Consider the following 20,914-nt stretch of genomic DNA (forward strand, 5'->3'; position numbering starts at 1 on the left):
TGAAGTGTCATTCACAGATGCAGAGTTGGGTGACTGCATGAGAATTGATGCACTAAAGCACCAATTTGGCTTCTTCTTCAGATTTTCACTCATTTTCTCTTGTAAGGTGACTTTATGTGTAAAGGTTTGAACCCCATCCACACACACAGACACACACACTTCTCCTCCTCCCATGACTCCTCTTGCTCCAGCCAGCCTAAAATAACAAACAAATACGTGCTATTTGCATTTTGTTTTACTGATTGGGATCTATTCTAATGCTACAAAGTGACTGGTTTTCTTCTGTTGTTAAGAAAGAAATATAGGAGGTGGAGAGGGAGAGGGACAACACAGGAATGACAGTTCAATTGACTGGAAAAACTACTGTTACATGTGCGTATGGTGTGTGGGTCAGGCTTTTGTTTGTTATACTTAAAATCGCAGTCCGGGGAGGTTGCTGAAGTGGGGTACTTTCATCTGAATTCACAGTGGAGTGATAATAAAGACAGGGAGCGGGGAGGTAGAGAGAAGTATTATGAGCAAGAAACAAAACAAAACAGTTACAGAAGGGAAGAAGAATGAGGCTGTGAATTTATTTGTTACTCTAAAACTATATGACATGCTATGTTTTTTGTGTGACCGTTAATCATTTTTATTTAACAATTGGCACTGTTTTTCCCTGACATATTTTGATTACTTGTGTCATGGTTGTAATTTTCTGGAAAGTGTTATAAATTTTAGCCATACAGGTTAATCCACAAATATAATGACATTTTGTTATATATGTTTTGTCAACACATTTTATTTTTGGTTGCTAAACTTTAACAATGTAGGAAAGGGTCTTTGTGAGGTTTTCGGTGAAGCAAATCTGAGAATGAATTTGGTTCACCAACTGGCAGACCTGCTGGTAAGTTGATTGACTCTCATTGTTGGTGAAAAGATGAAAGGACCCAACCATAAAAGTAAAAGTATTTTTCACATCAAAGAAGGTAAAATATCTATGTATTTTTCTACTTGCATTTACATTTGTTAATTTAGTCGAGATAAAAACAAATATACTGGTTTATACTTTAATTTAAGGAAATACACCGGTTCCTTTTTTTTGTCATTAGTTTTGAGTGTTTAAAACTTTAGTGCTAATTAGTAAATATAGCTAACCGCCTGAACTAAGATGTTGAACATGGTGGCAGTACCTGCTGAACCTCAGCATGGTAGCGTATTGATATGAACTTTTAGCACAAAGGATGGCTTTGCGTCAGAAGAACCTTAAACAGCTTCTAGCATTGCTGTATATGATCTATTTTAATGATATAAGTGCACAGTCTAAAGTGCATGGTGCCATCGCACTTCAGGTGTGAATAAATCCACTTTTGCTACTTTAATTTGAGCACAAAATATGGTGGATGGTCCAAAGGGGTTGTACTTTGTCTCTCAATTAATTCTAGGGGGATTTTCGCTGTAACATCAAATAAACAAACGCCTCCCATTTATTGTGTGTAACAAGCACAGTGTATATGTGCTACGCACCCACCAATGTGAGTGAAAATGACTAATTTAATTAATACTGATACAGTTTATTGGTCTTGACACTTATTGATGCTCTTAGTGATATTACTCTCCATAATTTGCTACAAAAAATAAAGACGCAACATAAAGATGTTACAAGATTAAAAAATATTCAAAAACGTCTTCAGATGCTGCCTCCTCTCCAGGGGGCATGCTGGTCGGGTTTAGGAGTTCCTCAAAGTGCTCTTTCCACCACCCGACGATGTCCCCCGTCCGAGTCAGCAGTTCCCCTCTCCCGTTGAGAACAGCCTGAGGTAGTCCCTGCTGTCCCTTCTGAGTCATCGGATGGTTTGCCAGAACTTCTTTGAGGCCAACCAAAAGTCCTTCTCTATGGCCTCCCCGAACTCCTCCCATGCCTGAGTTTTAGCATCCGCGACCACCGCAGCCGCAGCCCTTCTGGCCTGCCGCTTTAAATGAGTAACTTTCATTGTTGTCACGATATTTACAAGGCGAGTGAAGTGTGCCTGAATGTGACAGAAATACTGGTGCCACTAATGCTCAGTGGATGTTTGTTTAGCTGTGTCCTTTCTGTAGACTCTTATTGGAAAAAAGGCCTAAAGACACTAAAACATCACCTGTAAAACAGATGACAAATTACTAACCTACATTTCTTAGGTAATAAAGAAATTATTGTTTCCTGTTGGTGCTGGTGAAGAAGTTATTTTATTGTACAATGGGTAAATGTGTTGTGGTGAGCTTATTTTTTTTTAATGAATAACTTGTTACAATATAATGTATTTAATCAGTTCAGTGCAAATCACAAGTTCAGTGCAAAGTTATGACAAATCATTTCTCATTTGAGCCTTTATTTTCAGATAAACATGGGGCAAAATGACAATGATGGTAGTCTGCTATGTGTTTTGCTAATGCAGAAGTAGAATCTGTCAGATGTGCTGCAGTGAAGCTGTTGTATGTAAATATGACAGAATGATACAAGATCAGTATTTAAAGTGTGTGAATCTCCACCAGCAAACAGTGAGTGTCACCCCAGTCTTATTAATAAGTCAGAGCTCTACTCTTCGTGTCAGCATAAGGTATTATTTTGGGCCTGCTGGAAGCCATTCGGTATCACTCTGAGTTCTTTACCCATGTGTTAGTACTTGGGGAGCGTCAACTACTCCGACAGTACACACATTCAAGAGCTTCAGAGTGGAAAAGCAAAAACAACTTTGTGACCAAACTGTTTCTTTGTTTTTACAGAGATGTTCTGGTTTTTTTTGGGTGACAGTGCCGAGAAGAAAATGCACTGTGAGAAGTCATGTCATATCCAAAATGACAAAGCGTAGCAACTCTTCTTACTGTCTGCTCCATCACCCTCATGGTGTGTAAAAGGCTAGACATCCATCTGACTGGACTAATACAAATGTCAAGAGACATCCGATTTTAAAGCCCTTACATGTAAAATCTTTTAGGGTGATAATAACATGTTTCTTGCATATAAGCAAACATGTTTGCCGTCTCAACTTAGAAGGTTAATATGTTAGTGTCATGCTGATTGTGCTGCCCCCCACTTGCTGTCCATATTCACCACGAAAATATTTACATTTCTCTCATATCGTACTGGGCTCCAAGGCCAAGGGATCAGGGAGTCCCAGTGGAGGGTAAAACATAAAATGACTCCAAAAATACCCCCAATTGAAGTTGTTATACAACATAAATAAAACAGCATCTAAATCCAGTCATAATGGAAAAAAGTAGCACAAAGAAAAAGAAAGCCCTTACTAAAGATAACTTTTCATTTCTGTCTTTAAGACTGCAGAAATATACAGTTGTGTAGTGTTGTGCGTGAAGGATTCACTGCAACAAATTCAAATGCATTCAAGCTGGTTTTATTACAGAGCCTCACAAACATACGTATGCAACTGTTAAAACAACAAACTATTTCTTGTGTCTCAGCCCACAGCAATCATTTCACCACACGAGCACTCTGCCTTAAATCATTACCTTATCTCTCTTTCCTGTAAAACATGCTATTGACTTGTACATTATATTTTCTCAAAAGAACATGTTGAAGTTCTCTCAACTTTTCAGTCAGGTTTGCATTATCAGGGGGTGTGGTCGAGTCAGATCCATCATTCACTCCTCCCCAGGTCGCCCAAATATGGTCACTTCTGGCTCCGAATAAAGTCAGTGCAGCATGGTTTTGTATGTTTGATGGGAAAACGTGCATGAATCTAAAAACTCAAGAGGGGTGTTGGCCAAGTGGTAAGGCATTGGTCTCATAAACCAAGGATCATGGGTTCAATCCCCATCCACGCCTTCCTCAGGGTTTTATGCTACAGTCCATACATCAAACTGAGTATAAATAGTTTCATTATCAACAAATCACCATGCTACATTCCCTTGGCTTGAGGCAGAATGAGAAGAAAACCCCACCCTGAAATACACTTCCTTCTGTAATTGACACATGTAACCCACAATGTCTGAGTCTCTGGTACACTGCTGGTCTCATGTTAAGGCTTAAACATGGGGTTGACAAGTTCTTTGCTCATGCTACATCTTCTTGCCTAAAAAAAAAAACACAGCATGGGCATGTTTACAAGGTTAAAATCTTGATTTTTCTTCGAGTGCATCTTGAAACGGATGGTAAAAATGTACTCCACATTTAACCTTTATCAGTCCTTTCAGATAGAAGTCTGACAACTTCTTTCTTCTCTTCCTCACACAATTAAACAATTAAATGTTTGCTGAGCTGGAGTGCAGGTTGGGCATCTCTCAATGAGACGTAGTCTCTGGCAAAGGAACAAGTGGCTATCTGTTTCATCTAATGGTTCCTGATGGACTGTCCACAAGATAGGAACGAGGTGTGGAAAGGGTCAACACCACTGTGCCTGGAGTCTTAACATGTGTGACCCGCACTGGCTTTTTTAGTGGGAGCAGATTTTAAATCCCTCACGTCTTCTGCTGAATGTTTAAGTGTCCTTTAACCTTCTCTGCCTTTGTTTGAGCAGCTCCAGAGGCTAACAGAGTAAGATATGGATCTTGAGCTTTCTTTAACAAGCTATTTTACACTCTGCCCTGCTATTGCTTTGAGTAAACTTGGGGTTACTGGTAATGTGGTCAAATATGGTCACTTCTGGCTCCAAACCACTCGGGACTAGCAAGACGATTCCGGCCAAATTCCAAACTCTTGGCACTATTATTTCAACATTACGGCCATTCACAAACCAACAGGTCTCGTGACTTTTGGTTGCCACTTGGTTTGAACCCATTAGCTGCTTTATCCATGGGCTTTGCAGAAAAGTTCTGGGGTTCCATGCTGTGATATGATGAATTTGAGGTGCACTATACCATCTTCTGATCTAATTTTTGAGGCTTTCCAATCTCTGCGAATCTAGAGTAGTTGTCTATTTCAACTCGATAGTTGCTGTTGTTTGGGGTGAATAAGTCACGACTAAAGTTCTGCCATGGTACCTCTGGAACCTCACTATTTTTCCGTGGTTCCTGAGGAGTATCACAGTCTTTGATGAATGTTTTGCAGTTCCTCACCATTTACTGTAATTGGTTACCCAGGCCAGGCCACCATGCTCTTTCCCTGGCTTGATCTCTGCAACTCGTCTTCCCCTTCTTTCCCTCATGAAATTAATCTAGGAAAGGATTTCAAATCGCTGTGGGAATGACTAGTATGGTACCCCTGAGCAGCAATCCATCTTCCACAGTGAGTACAGCTCCTTGTTGCCAGTAGGCTTTCACTGGCCCAGCCAGTTGGCTATGGATCAGTCCAATTGCCTTGGCAAAATGAGATGACCTCTGCACTTACACTTTCCTCTTTGAGATGGTCTCTCAGTTGTGTGAAGTCAGTAGTGACCTAACAAACTAAGATGTGGCATATGTTCAGTCTCCAGGGAAAAATATTTCCTGATGAGAAGGTGACACCCACATCAGCCCCGATTCCTCCCTGTCCACCTGCCTGCCTCTGTATGGTCTCTGTCACAGAACATGATTATCGCTCTCCTCTTGTTCTCTTTCTTTCCTAGTTCATACATTAATGTGCCCTCTGACAGTTTCGGGTCCTTGTTTGGGTCAGAGAGTATCAGCAGTGAGATAACGTAATATCAATATTCGGTTGATTAAAAGACTTTTGCTGTGTTCAGCTCTGGCTCCAATAGACTTCCATTCAACTTTTGTCATGAAATACGAAGACAATAAAGATTTTCCAACAGTTAATATGGTGTCATTCAATTCATTTACTTCCTCTTATCAGTTTTATGAGGATCCATCTATAAAGATTCCACAATAAATGAAACTGTAGGCCTCAAAGAGTGATATGTTTGGGTGTATGGGGCATGTGACATGCCTGGGTTGCAGTCAGGTTTGCGGTATAGGTTGTTGGGTTTGGTGTCTTTGGGGCCTCTGTCAGATCGAGTTATATCCAAAACTCACTCCTCTCCTGGTCGCACAAATATGGTGACTTCTGGCTCCAAAAAAACACATTGCGGCATGTTTTTTTATGTTTGACGGGAAAAAACGTGCATGAATCTAAAACATTAAGAGGCGTGGTGGCCAAGTGGTAAGGCGTTGGTCTCGTAAACCAAAGATCATGGGTTCAATTCCCATCCGTGCCTTCTTTAGGGTTTGATGCTACGGTCCATACATCAAACTGAATATAAATAGTTTTCTTTTCAACAAATCACTGTGCTGAAGGCTGCATGCCTGTGGCTTGAGGCTGAATGAGAAGGAAAGCCTCACCCTAAAAGATGATTCCTTCTGTAATTGACATATGTAACCCTGGATGACTGAGTCTGTGCTACACTGCAGTTCTTATGTGGGAAGGCTTAACCATGCCATTGACCAGTTCTTTGCTCACGTTACATCCTGCTTAAAAAAAAACACCACATGGGCATGCATATAAGGTTAAAATCTTGATTTTTGTTCGAGTGGATCTTTAAACTGATGGTAAAAACGTACTCAACATTTGACCTTTAATAGTTCTTTCAAATAGAACTCTGACAACTTTTTTTTCACTTCATCACACAATTAAACAATTACATGGTTGCCAAGCTGGAGTGCAGGTTGGCTTTCTCTCAATGACATGAAGTCGTTGGCAAAGGAACAAGTGGCCATCTGTTTCATCTAATGGTTCCTGATGGACTGTCCACAAGATAGGAACGAGGTGTGGAAAGGGTCAACACCACTGTGCCTGGAGTCTTAACATGTGTGACCTGCACTGGCTTTTTTGGTGGGAGCAGATTTTAAATCCCTCATGTCTCCTGCTGAATGTTTAAGTGTCCTTTAACCTTCTCTGCCTTTGTTTGAGCATTTCCAGAGGCTAACAGAGTAAGATATGGCTCTTGAGCTTTCTTTAACAGCTATTTTACACTCTGCCCTGCTATTGCTTTGAGCAAACTTGGGGTTACTGGTAATGTGGTCAAATATGGTCACTTTTGTCTCCGAAAAAACACATTGCGGCATGTTTTTTTATGTTTGACGGGAAAAAATGTGCATGAATCTGAAATATTAAGAGGCGTGGTGGCCAAGTGGTAAGGCGTTGCTCTCGTAAATCAAAGATCATGGGTTCGATTCCCATCCATGCCTTCTTTAGGGTTTGATGCTACGGTCCATACATCAAACTGAATATAAATCATTTCATTATCAACAAATCATTGTCCTCAAGGCTGCATACCTGTAGCTTGCAGCTGAATGAGAAGAAAAACACCACCCTGAAAGACGATTCCTTCTGTAATTGAAATATTTAACCCTGGATGTCTGAATCTGTGGTACACTGCAGCTCTTATGTGGTAAGTCTTAACCATGCCATTGACCAGTTCTTTGCTCACGTTACATCTTCTTGCTTAAAAAAAAAACACCGCATGGGCATGCATATAAGGTTAAAATCTTGATTTTTGTTAGAGTGGATCTTTAAACGGATGGTAAAAATGTACTCAACATTTGACCTTTGCCAGTCCTTTCAGATAGAACTCTGACAATTTTTTTCTTCTCTTCCTCACACAATTAAACAATTAAATGGTTGTTGAGCTGGAGTGCAGGTTGGCTTTCTCTCAATGAGACGTAGTCTCTGGCAAAGGAACAAGTGGCCACCTGTTTCATCTAATGGTTCCTGATGGACTGTCCACAAGATAGGAACGAGGTGTGGAAGGAGTCAACACCACTGTGCCTGGAGTCTTAAGATGTGTGACCCCCACTGGCTTTTTTAGTGGAAGCAGATTTTAAATCCCTCACGTCTTCTGCTGAAGGTTTAAGTGTCCTTTAACCTTCTCTGCCTTTGTTTGAGCATTTCCAGAGGCTAGCAGAGTAAGATATGGATCTTGAGCTTTCTTTAACAGCTATTTTACACTCTGCCCTGCTATTGCTTTGAGTAAACTTGGGGTTACTGGTAATGTGGTCAAATATGGTCACTTCTGGCTCCAAACCACTCGGGACTAGCAAGACGATTCCGGCCAAATTCCAAACTCTTGGCACTATTATTTCAACATTACGGCCATTCACAAACCAACAGGTCTTGTCACTTTTGGTTGCCACTTGGTTTGAACCTATTAGCCGCTTTATACATGGGCTTCGCAGAAAAGTTCTGGGGTTCCATGCTGTGATATGATGAATTTGAGATGCACTATGCCATCTTCTGATCTAGTTTTTGAGGCTTTCCAATCTCTGCGAATCTAGAGTAGTTGTCTATTTCAACTCGATAGTTGCTATTGTTTGGGGTGAATAAGTCACAACTAAAGTTCTGCCATGGTACCTCTGGAACCTCACTATTTTTCCATGGTTCCACTGGAGTATCACACTCTCTGATGAATGTTTTGCAGTTCCTCACCATTTACTTTAATTGGTTACCCAGGCCAGGCCACCATGCTCTTTCCCTGGATTGATTTCTGCAAATCATATTCCCTTTCTGTCCCTCTTGAAATGAATCTAGGACAGGATTTCAAATAGCTGTGGGAATGACTAGTATGGTACCCCTGAGCAGCAATCCATCTTCCACAGTCCTTGTTGCCAGTAGGCTTTCACTGGCCCAGCCAGTTGACTATGGATCAGTCCAATTGCCTTGGCAAAATGAGATGACCTCTGCACTTACACTTTCCTCTTTGAGATGGTCTCTCAGTTGTGTGAAGTTAGTAGTGACCTAACAAACTAAGATGTGGCATATGTTCAGTCTCCAGGGAAAAATATTTCCTGATGAGAAGGTGACACCCACATCAGCCCCGATTCCTCCCTGTCCACCTGCCTGCCTCTGTATGGTCTCTGTCACAGAACATGATTATCGCTCTCCTCTTGTTCTCTTTCTTTCCTAGTTCATACATTAATGTGCCCTCTGACAGTTTCGGGTCCTTGTTTGGGTCAGAGAGTATCAGCAGTGAGATAACGTAATATCAATATTCGGTTGATTAAAAGACTTTTGTTTTGTTCAGCTCTGGCTCCAATAGACTTCCATTCAACTTTTGTCATGAAATACGAAGACAATAAAGATTTTCCAACAGTTAATATGGTGTCATTCAATTAATTTACTTCCTCTTATCAGTTTTATGAGGATCCATCTATAAAGATTCCACAATAAATGAAACTGTAGGCCTCAAAGAGTGATATGTTTGGGTGTATGGGGCGTGTGACATGCTTGGGTTGCAGTCAGGTTTGCGGTATAGGTTGTTGGGTTTGGTGTCTTTGGGGCCTCTGTCAGATCGAGTTATATCCAAAACTCACTCCTCCCCTGGTCGCACAAATATGGTGACTTCTGGCTCCAAAAAAACACATTGCAGCATGTTTTTTTTATGTTTGATGGGAAAAAAATGTGCATGAATCCAAAACATTAAGAGGTGTGGTGGCCAAGTGGTAAGGTGTTGGTCTTGTAAACCAAAGATCATGGGTTCAATTCCCATCTGTGCCTTCTTTAGGGTTCGATGCTACGGTCCATACATCAAACGGAATATAAATAGTTTTCTTTTCAACAAATCACTGTGCTGAAGGCTGCATGCCTGTGGCTTGAGGCTGAATGAGAAGGAAACTCCTCCCTTGGTTGCCCAAATATGGTCACTTCTGTTCTGCATGGTTTTGTATGTTTGACATGAAAAGATGCACATAAATGCCATGTGGCATGGTGGCCAAGTGTTAAGGCCTTAATTTTGTAAACCAAAGATCATGGGTTCAAACCCCAGCCATGCCTTCTTCAGGTTTTAACATATTTGTCCAGTTTAAAAATATAGTTTTAAAAAGTATGTTTATCAACAAATTAAAGTGTTGGATGATATATCCATCTTGAAATATCAAAACTAGAATTAAATTATGACAAATGGTGAGGTGAGGTGAGGCCCCACAATGTGACTTTCCAAACTGATTAATGTCCCCACAACATAGGTAATACAACTATACACACACATAATATGTGGCTCTGCTCAGCAACATGTCTGCTTTTTTTGTCAGGTATGCAAATCCAGTGTGTCTCAGCAGAAATGAGGTTCTGCCCGGACATGTTCAGTTATTAGACAATTAACCCCTGCTCAGACCCTGACAAAGAGGGAGGTGCGAGGTCACTGCGAGCCAATAACAGTTACACAACAGAGAGGTTGGGGGCAAAGTAAGGGTGTGTGTGCTTAAGAGAGAGTGCTGGAAAGCATTTAGGCACTAAGTGAGAGAAAGCAAGTGCTTAGGGTGTGTGTCTGGTTTTCTTCCTGTTTGGAAGTTCACTTAGTGTCAGATGGATTCAGTGTGTGTGTGTTTGCACTTCTTTTCTTTCTTTTACAATTAACCTCTCCTGAGACCCTGAAAATAATGCTGCCTGACTATATGACAAAGTCAAACACCACACGCTTGCAAGTCATTGGTGTGTATGTGTGTAAATGTGGATAGAATACAAAAACTGAGTTCACCCCTGTGCAGTAATATTAAATAATTGTAAATTGAAGTGTAGGGTATTTTATCTCATATCTATTGTAAACAGGTTGGACAGACTACAGTGAAACTATAGGCCCGTTGATGTAAAGCTCTCCACAATGTTGAGATACAATAGAGATCAAGATTAACTGACAGGATCACACAAGATTCCAGGCGGTTTCAGACTTTGTCAGGGTTAATAATTTCTATTTAATTTGACTGTTGAAGTAAAGCCCCGCTGTCTGCAGTGAAAATAGTCTAGTGGACAACATGTAACAAATATCTGACGTCCACAACCTCCCGATTGTTTACATTTTAAATGCGTGTAGAAGTCAGGGCGTAACCAGGCCTTTGTCTTGTAAACTGAAAATCATGGGTTCAAATCCCATTCATGCCTATAGTGGAATGACCATCTTTTACAGACTATGCATTACACAATAGAAACATGAGTCTGTAAATATGCAACGCTTGGAGGTCCCACAATACATTGCACAAAAAGAAATAACATGCTCCTCACAGCTGCAAATAAAGGGAATGAAATTGAATGTGGTGTTGAGACAGCAACTAATAGAGCTGTGAAAACACCAGACATAAAAACTTAGTTTTTTTCTGTGCAACAGCATACCAATGTTATTCATTACATTTTTCTGCCAGTACAAACAATAAATAACAAAGCTTTTTGCATCAAAGCAGAGGACAACAACAGAGTTTTGTGACACACACACACACACACACACACACACACACACACACACACACACACACACACACAATATGTATACATAACTGTTACCAGTGAAGTATTGTTGAACTGTGGAGAGAAGAAATGTGGTCATATTTTTATCAGCAGTTGGAGCTGTATTGGCTGACACACACAGAGCATGCCTTTATTTTACCCCAGAAGGATTGTGGGAAAAAATGTGATTCACCGGACTCTCTAATAACTGGTGAGCACATTACACCAACTTTTCTTCACTGACTCTTGTTTACTTGTCGAACTGGTATGGAAATTCTTTTAATGGTTTATGAATCATTCAATGGTTTAACTCCAACCGGCTAATACTTCTGTGCTTCTCTTGTACAATTGGACTCCCAACATAACCGTTGGGAAAATAGCCTTTTCTGCTTATACCCCAAAATTTGGAACCCTTGACTAACTGATGGTCTATTTATTTTTGACATGTGGAATACTGTATATTGTATCATTGCTTGCTAGTTTTAACACTATTATTTCCTTATTGCCTGCTCCTTTTTTTACCTTGTTACTTTTAGCTTTTTGTGTAAACCTACTGTTGCAACTACTACTTTATGAAAACTGCTACACAGATAAATACATAATCTTTAAAATTGTATTATTTTAGTTCAATACAATCTGAACCTACATATATAAAACTCAATGATATCTAAAAGACTGGGTCACATTGTTGGACATTGGTCACATTGCAGATTCATCTTAGCCATTTTATAAGGCCAACACCCCCCATTGAAGAAGGTAAAAAACACATTTTCAAAGCACTGTGGACAACAGACATGGTTATTATCTGAGCAGGACTTTTTACTTATCCTGATACAAACCAACAGGTTTTTTTTTAATGTATCTTGTTCCCAGCAGAATCCTTCATGAGTAATACCGTGAACCGGAAATCAACACAATTTACAAGAAACAGTTGTAAGAGAACAACACTTTTTAATTGAGTTTCATTTTTCTCAACGCATTGCAAAAAGAAGCAGTTTGAGTCCCAGTAATGGTATAAAAATGAACATTAAATCCTGGAGGTGCTGCTTAGTGTCACAGAATGGGCTTGAATTGTGGTTTATGTGTCCTGAGTTGCACCGCTAAACTGCGTTGTGTGTGGGGTAAGGGATCAGTGGAATTACAATGACTGAGATGAGTAGACAATAGCATAAAAACCTCACCAAGTAAGGTGCCATTTTAATAAGACTGCCTTTTGTGCCGTTTTGTTTGAGACTCTTCTTAAACTGACCATTTCCTCCCGTGTCTACTTTTTCTCTTCTTCTGTGGATCCATCCTATTTTCTGTAAAAGCTTCACTTGTTACTTGTCACGCATTTCAAAGATGGCACTGTTGCTAAAGTTCACAGCCTGAGAGAACAGTGCTTCCCTGACACCTTTCTAACAATTATTTCTCATTACAGTGTGGGATTACTTGTTCCTTTCCTTTCCTTTCCGTCCCCCTGACTTCCCAGAAAGATAGAAAGCTGGACATATGGGAAAAACTAGAGCCACACCACAGAATTGCATGGATACACTGTACAACAACAGACACCATGTTGTGTAATGGTAGACGTGTCTGTCACAGGGTCAGTAAAACTGGAAGTGATACAGAATGTCTAAGAATCCTCTGCACACAATTCAGTTTTCAAAGCTGAGCACACAGTTAACAATGATCCCTTCATGAATATCACATCAGCTACACAAGCCAGTTGCTTTTATTATATATATTGTTTTGCACTGAAGATTAGCTTTTGCATCCAGAAAAACAAAACAAGACAATTAATAGTTTCTTTTTTTTCTTTTTCAGAAATATTTCTTTGAAGCTTGAGTTGATCACAAGAATATAAGAAGCAAATGTAAATTCTGTTCTTTGAGGTTTGATCATTATACAAATAACAGAAAATTAGATCTGCGATGGCAAATTGCTCCCGCTTATCTTTAACAGAAAATCATTTTTTTGTACCTGCTAGAAAGGCCCACATTATCACTGTCTGGCAGTGCGGCAGTCGAGATGTAGTGTTGATGTGAAAATGAAATATGAACACAAATAAACATAAAGTGAGTGAGAGGTATACCTGATGATCCCAAGCATACAAGACACAGGTACTGATCGATGGAGGACAAGACTGTCAGGGAATGACTTTGTGAAACACATTTTCAAAATCTGATTGAGTGTCATCACAGTACTGTAAGTCAATTTAAGTGAGTTACTCAGGAGCCTCATTCAGATAACTACATTCATGTTTTAACAAAACAAAAATATACAAACACGAGGAATGTTTGAAAATCATAAATCTATACTATTCATAAAATTACAAAGATGAAAACCCACAAAAATGTCATAAAATCTCTTTCAGGTGTCCTGCATCTGTAACATGTTAGTCAACCAAATACATAAAAAGCATGTAGTTAAGTTGTAACTCTCCTATTCATAGTTTTCAGTCATGTGACTTGGGCAGAGGGAAAAACATGATTAATTTTCCATCTGTTTCAAGCCACAACTATTTGGATCACCTCTCAGCAGATGAAAAACAAAGATATAGGAACAAACAACAAGTTTTTGGCATCTACAATCCTTACACATGTCCTGCTGCGCTTTTCCGAGCTCTGAAAACAACCAAGTCCCTGCCAGACCTCCACTTTGGCGATGTTAACATATATCTTATGGAGAATCTCTCTCCTACTCCTGCTGCCAGGATGAAAACCTACAAAAGTACTGACAGTTATTTGTATTTTCGATCTGGATGGGTCAATAATGCCATTTGGGAGGGGAAGGACAAGGAAATTTGTTTTAATCTTTCTTGTTCTGATTTCCGATCGTAGTCAGGGAACATGGGAGTTGATTTCCTCCATTGCTAAAGCTGATGCTAGCTTCGGGGGTTAACACACTTTCAACACTTTCACCAGTGAATGAAATGACACACAGGAGCTCCAACTTGGCCTTGAGAAGCTGCAGCCTTCATTCACAACAGACTTTTGCTGTACATTAGTTTGCTAACCAACTGTCCTCCCTGCTCTGCTGCACACACACACGTCACCCACCGTCGACAACCTGTTGCTGTGGAGACGGAGGGACTGGTGCGATGAGGCCACTGTATTTGTATGGCAGGGTTAGGAGAAGTAGGTTTCTATCTTATCTTCTCCTCTCTGGGTTTTCTTTCTCAGACGGAATTCAGCAAAACCACGACCTAGGCTCATGTTCGGTTCATGCATCTGATTGACTAACAGCTATCTGACATTTTGGCCAAACAAATCTATTAAACTTGATGGCGGGCTGCGGAACAGAGCTTTGTTTTCCCCTCCAGGTGGGCGTGGCTACAAGGATGGGGCGTCATGTGAAAACTATGAATTGGATGATAAACCTGTACAGTACAACGGCTAACTTTGTGGAACAGATGGTGTATGGATCTCTCCCCCCTGTAGAATGTAGACTACTGATAACAACCCTGGCCATATAAAGAACTGACATATGGTCATTCACCCAGTGGACACGTCGTCACAAGGTCAATGCACAATCTAGTGAGCACATGCTGTGTATTGGTCATGGTGCTTGACCACCTTCAGGCGATTCCCCTGTCGCGTTTTCCCAGACATTTCAAAACTCAAGAGCACACTCTCTGGTAACATGAGTCACCCAATGATCTGAGAGGTTTAACGGCCGAAACACCCAGCTTTGCAGCAAATAATAAAATAAACACATGAATGGTTGAGAGGAGACTCTATGATCAGTCATCACCACAGTGTGACCATGCCACGTGAGCACACCAACACGCTCCAGCTGACTGCTTGAACATAAGGCGTTTACTTTATCAATACCAGAGTGGGCTGTCACTGATAACAGCTCTATATGCGCTGGGGGGTTATTAATGTCATCTCCACTACTGTACCAAGAGCTGCTCCCTGACGTTTCATCTTTGTTCCTCTGTGGCTGAACATATGCATTTACTTCTGCTCAATTTGCTCCGTCACTTCCCACACTGTCAAGTTACTCATTCATAATCTTCTCGTCACAACATTTGCTCGATGATCTTTCCCTGTTCTAGTTCCTGCTCTTTAAATGTCATCTTATTTCTGTCATTCTGTCTTTCAGACCACCTGACGGGCAGCCGTCATCCCCGTCACCAACTCATCCATCTGGTTTTCCCTGAAAGCCTCAACTGAAGTTGCCATCAGTCATCTTGGTCGAGGCAGATGGCCGCCCACCTCTGAGCCTGGTTCTGTCGGAGGTCTCTTCCTGTTAAAAGGACATTTTTTTTCCTTCTAGCTATTGCTCATGTGGTAATTGTTGAATTGTTGGGTTTTTGTCTTTAGTTGTCATTTGATATTACATAAATAAATATTTTAAATCCAGAGACTCTGCTCCACCACCTGAAGTATCTAGGCTCTGGAGGGTCATCCTGTCTCCGACATCTATTTGGGATATTGCTCTATGAAATAGCCTCTCATGTTGGAGTCATAACTCCAATAAATAGTTATTCACTCCTAATTTTCTGTCCTCAATGAAACAACAACAGCGTTATTCAACTTTTAATGGTTGTGTTTAAGATCTCGGTCTGGTTTTTAATACATAAAAGTACATCCACTATGTGTCATTACTTTAACTACATTTTACCTGAATGGCAGGCATGTGTCTGGTCAGGGTAAGAGGCTTGCTCTTGACCCTCTGTTCTCTCCAGCAACTTCCTCATAATTGGGAACAATATTTTGTCATGTAGAAATGTAATTAACTTGAGACAAGTTTGCGCCTGGATATTACTTGTCCTTAAACAATTGAAATGTGTAAAATGTGTTGGGAAATTTTACGCCTGCCTTCTCTGACACCTTTGTGTTCTTTTCTTGTGATGAACTCAGATGTCTTGGATCAAAAAGGTGGTCACTTAGGAGTACTACAGTTACCATCCTGTAGCTATTCAGTAACTGGTGGGAAAATAAAATGTGCCTATGTCTACCAAAAGTTTCAGTAAAGGCGGTATTATGCATTGATTCTGTGTCAACAACAAAGCAACACTACGAGCGGCACAGTGGTGTTTAACAATTTTGTTGGATTGCTTTAGATTTTTATTGTATTGAGCCACTACACACTTTGACTATTCTCAGATGCGTGCCTGCTTTTATGACAGACACCTCAGGGCTCACAGAAAATTATCATGCTCAGACACCCCTTTGATGAAGCCTTTTGTTTCAATTGCCCCACAGTTTTTACTTTTAATCAGAACACTGCTGCATATGCATATTTGTCTTCCTTGTGGATTTGCACACAGACGTTTTCATAGATACCAAATGTTATGAATGTGTACCAGTACACAATGACAGATTATTTATTTAAATAAAAACTAATACATAAATTAGACACATCCCTGGTGTTGGAGGTAATTTCATTGACTGAAAAAAAAAGCAACAACAAAGCAGCAAAGTTAACAATTTGCAGCCCCACAGTGCTGTTTAGTCATGAGGACTTGCTGTGCATACTCTAAAACTCAAAACTTCACTAAAAGTTTAAGACCTGGGACACACTGGCTGTGTGGTGTGTGTGTGTGTGTGTGTGTGTGGTGGTGGTTGCGGAATTGTTGATTTTCATTTCGTTGCCGATGTTAGCAGGTTAGAGCTGCCACACAGCCTGCGTTAGACTTGCGTCTCCGTTGCGAGTCATGCTTTGTATCTGCGGTGCGTTATCCAGAGAATAGACAAGACACCTATTTTTCATGCATGCAGCATGCAGTTTCCAGTAAAAAATATATGAGGAAAAGATCTGTGATCACATGTGCACACTGTGTAATCACAGTGCAACCAGTGTAGGCTCTGATGATGTCATGACAATAATAAAAAGGTGAAGGAGTATTTCCCAGTGCACTCTCCCTCTCTCTGTCTCTTCATCTCTATCTTGTGTCTGTGTGTTTGCTTTGAATGAGGGTGAACACAAGTCAGGTGACTGCTTGTTAGTTGCAACTTTTCACTTTCGGACCGCCAACATACAATCACTGATGAACATTATCAAGGGGGAAGTCAGTGTAGAAGGATATGGCTGGCAGTATCTGTAACTGTGCAGGGAGGTAGGCACCACACACACGCCATGGAGGCAGTGTGTGACAGGTGTAAGTGTCACTCTGGCTTCATCAAAAAGGCATTTCAATCTCCTCAGTTATTAACCAAACTCCAAAAATGAAATCATTCACTTGTCTAATTCAAAGTGAGGTCAACTTGTAAGGAAGGTCATCCATAACATTTGCCCAAAGATGGTCCAATTACATCAGCTATCATCCTCAATCCATATTATGATCAGAAACTGCTTTGATAACTTTAGTTCTAAAGACTAATTTTAGACAAAAAAACAGTCAGTTAATTGACTGCTGCTCAAGGTACTGGCTAGTCACTAGTCACTAGTGGGGATTTACATATTTGTTCTTCAGATAGGGTATTTTGGGATTATGTAGCACGTGGCAGAGGGTGGCTGCTAAAATGATGGAATATGTATGCAATGTATATATCCTCGCTGTCGGTCACTCCGGTGTTGTTGTATTCACGAGAAGAGTCCAATTGAACGGCCTTCTCTTGGGGTATTCATGATCCCCAGATTTCCCAAAAGCTCAGAGTTCAGGAGTGCGGAAATGGTGGCGGCACTGGAAGTTTGTTTTTCATTGGATAAATAGCAAAGACACTGTACTTTAAATTATATAGAGTTTTTCTTCATAATAAATGAGTTGTTGAAGGAAACATGTTGATATTCCCCACAGCCTCATTCTTTTCCTGTCATTATGCCTTTACCTCCTAACTTGATAAACATGGACGGCGTCTAGAAGCCACAGATAATGTTTTTATTATTTGTGCTCTGTCTTTAGCTGTGTTTTTAGTCTGCACCTGTGGATGCAAAGTTTAACTACTGCCACTGGACTTGGTTTTATTCTTATTTGTATTTATTTTTATTAAATCTCTCACAGGAATAATGGCCCCAGTACTAACAAAATTAACAATATCTCCCAGTCCTAGTGCCTTATCAAATAATGTTGGAAGGAGGCCTGCAATCAAGGTGTTATTTTTAGTTGTTCTTGGATGCTCAGATGACCAAAGTGTCACAATCTTGTTTTGCTCCAACAGTGACATTTAACTGAGATCAGGTCATTCTTTTGATCTGCAGACTCAGAAAAGGTCATCAATGCTTTCATTTAGTCTCGACTTGACTTTATTCTGTCATCAGCAAGCCGAACATTCAAAGACTGCAGTTGATACAAAAGCTGCTGTCAGGCTTTAACTCAGACTTAAAGAAGCAACCATATAACACCAGTCAGTGCTGCCCTTTACTGGTTACCTGTGAGTTTTAAAGTCGTTTTTAAGATTTTAATGTTGGTTTTTAAAGCCTTGCAGGCACTTTGTAACTTTGTTTTTGAATGACACTTAAACACTTTATGTCTGATCCATTAGGGGATAATTTGCCCACCAGCTTGCAGAATGGTGCCTTATTTTTTTCATTGAACACACTCTGATGTAATGCAGGCTCTAGAGCTGTCCATGGTGCTGAAATACCAACTTTGAGTTCAGTCTTCAAAACTTTATGTTATGTTATCCTGCCGCAGTATGAATCATGTTCCACAAAGAAAACTAAAAGGTGGATCATGTCTCCGAAGAATGGAGACTTTGTCTTTGTCTTTGGAGGTGTACCACTCCAGATTAGCTCCACCAATGGAAAAAAAATAAAAATCTGAGTTTTTGTACAAGGGATTTACAGTAACAGGGTCAATACCACTAATCTGCTTCACTTTGATTGCTGACCTAGAAATAGTGCAGAATCAGAAACATTTATTCTTCATTTAATTTTTCTAATTCCTCAAACTTTATGATTATTTCCAGCTTTGCATAACAAATATGACAAATATTTCACACACAACAGAACACTGAACACTTATATGAAAGAATATGAATGAAGATACAAACAAATGGGATCATCTAGCCTCTACGTTATCTTTTCTCTTTTTCCTTTCTCGGGTTGCCATTGTGTTCCAGGTTTTATTTGCCGTTTTCTCTCGTCAGTTTTTATAATCCTTTTGGCTCCATAACTGTTAAACTGAGCAAGAGTGTACATGTATGTGAACTAAATTGCTCAGTAAAAATACCCTTTTGACACGTATTCTTTATGAGACAGATCTACAGAAATAATGAGTCACCTTAATGTAATTTGCACTTTTCTATTTGCAAACAACTGAGAGCAAAGGAAACAGGCAGCTAAGCCTGATGACAGTGTGTGTTTGTGGCTGTATTTGGTCTTTGTGCAAGTCTCCTACCTCTCATGCAGTAATACAGTAATCCTCATGTTAGTGATATCATTCTTATCTCGGTCATTTATTTTATAAATTAATACATATCAATTTTTTTTAAAATATATTTTTCAAATATAAATGCATTCTAACGTGCAATCACAAATAATTAAACTAAATATGTATTTAATCACATACCATATCAAATGTATGACAGTGAATAAAAGCTAATATTTAACGAAAGACCAGAACTTTGCTCTCTTCAGGATGAGCCCCAATTAATCCCACTGTTTCCAGTCACCATTTAACTGTGCGTGCTCCCACAATGCAACACTGCTTCATTAGGGATAAAAGGCCCACAGACACTTAAAGAGGTTTCCTTTTGCACTGCATGCATCACTAACTCGAGAACAGACGAATATGAGCAGAGGTGAAAGAACAAGAGCAGGGGTGAAGCTCAAGGGATGAAGAGAAAACCACCTATTTCCTTCTGTCCGTTAAATGTCATTTGTCTTTTCTTATGCCTGAGTTTCCAATCACATTTATGCTGGTTGCTTTTGAAAGAACAGTGAAAACCCAGTTGATACTAGTCACATTTTTTAAAGTATTTTTCTGTCTCAGTCATCTTTATCATGTCACAGCACTTCACACTGACTCTAAGAGACATGAAGCCTCCATGTCTGTTGATTTATACGTACAATTGTGGGATATACAAATGTCCAACTGTGCATGTAGAACATGCTAAAGCGATTAGATTATTTTTGTCATTATGTCCAAGCTTCAAAACTTTGAAACAATCCATTAACACTTCTTTTTTTCACATAGCAATACATCCTTCTGACTCCGGAAGGATTACATCACTAAGATAGATACTTAATTTATTTATCCACATAATTGTATTTTTTCTGGTAGTCTCTCGGCAGGGCATTAAAAATAACACTTTGGAACTTAGTTGCAGAGACATAACAGCAACAGTTGGGTATTGAACGTTCAGAACTCTAGAGACAGGGATTTGAGTTCTGTTTGTGTTTTGTGATAAACAAAAATGTTGAGATTTTACATGACTCATCAAAACCTAAATCCTAACAAAACTGTCTGTCATCAGCTCAATCCAACCAAAGGGCAAACTTTATAAGCTGCGTCTCCAGACACAGCAGTCCACTCCATCGACCATACACAGACCTTCACTTTTTAAGAAATTATGAAGATTATAATCCACACAGTGTGTTATATGATTAAAAAAGGACTGCAAAAACGAAATTGTGATAGTTGTTGAAAATGGCCATGCTGATATCATTATTTATGTTTGAAGGATAAATAAAATCTCCTTTCATGAAAATGGTATTCAATATTCAGTTGCTCAGCAAAGTGAGGGATGTGACCATTTTTATGTTGATAAACTTTCAGGGATCCTTAATGCATTTAAACTTTATAATGATGATTATCATCACTGTTACCGATATAAACACAAAAGCAAAGAAAAATAATCAGACATGAGCTTTAATTTTTGCGAAGTTAGACCATCCTCTGATGCTGAGAGAAACCAAATATCATTTAATCATGAA

The 20,914-nt window shown here is 39.7% G+C and overlaps 4 non-coding genes across 4 annotated transcripts; all 4 read left to right on the plus strand.

Moving 5' to 3' along the window:
• The first annotated feature begins 3,733 nt into the window (after positions 1–3,733).
• trnam-cau (transfer RNA methionine (anticodon CAU)) lies at positions 3,734–3,805 on the plus strand. Its single transcript has one exon. It is a non-coding gene; the product is annotated as a tRNA-Met (tRNA).
• Positions 3,806–6,038: 2,233 nt separating this feature from the next.
• On the plus strand, positions 6,039–6,110 carry trnat-cgu (transfer RNA threonine (anticodon CGU)). Its single transcript has one exon. It is a non-coding gene; the product is annotated as a tRNA-Thr (tRNA).
• An 898-nt stretch (positions 6,111–7,008) lies between these two features.
• Positions 7,009–7,080, plus strand: trnat-cgu (transfer RNA threonine (anticodon CGU)). Its single transcript has one exon. It is a non-coding gene; the product is annotated as a tRNA-Thr (tRNA).
• Positions 7,081–9,313: 2,233 nt separating this feature from the next.
• trnat-ugu (transfer RNA threonine (anticodon UGU)) lies at positions 9,314–9,385 on the plus strand. Its single transcript has one exon. It is a non-coding gene; the product is annotated as a tRNA-Thr (tRNA).
• The last annotated feature ends 11,529 nt before the right edge of the window (positions 9,386–20,914 follow it).

This window comes from Embiotoca jacksoni, unplaced genomic scaffold (assembly GCF_022577435.1).
Source record: "Embiotoca jacksoni isolate LCO1_2020_lvr unplaced genomic scaffold, fEmbJac1.0.p SCAF_5, whole genome shotgun sequence".
NCBI classification, from domain to species: Eukaryota; Metazoa; Chordata; class Actinopteri; family Embiotocidae; genus Embiotoca; species Embiotoca jacksoni.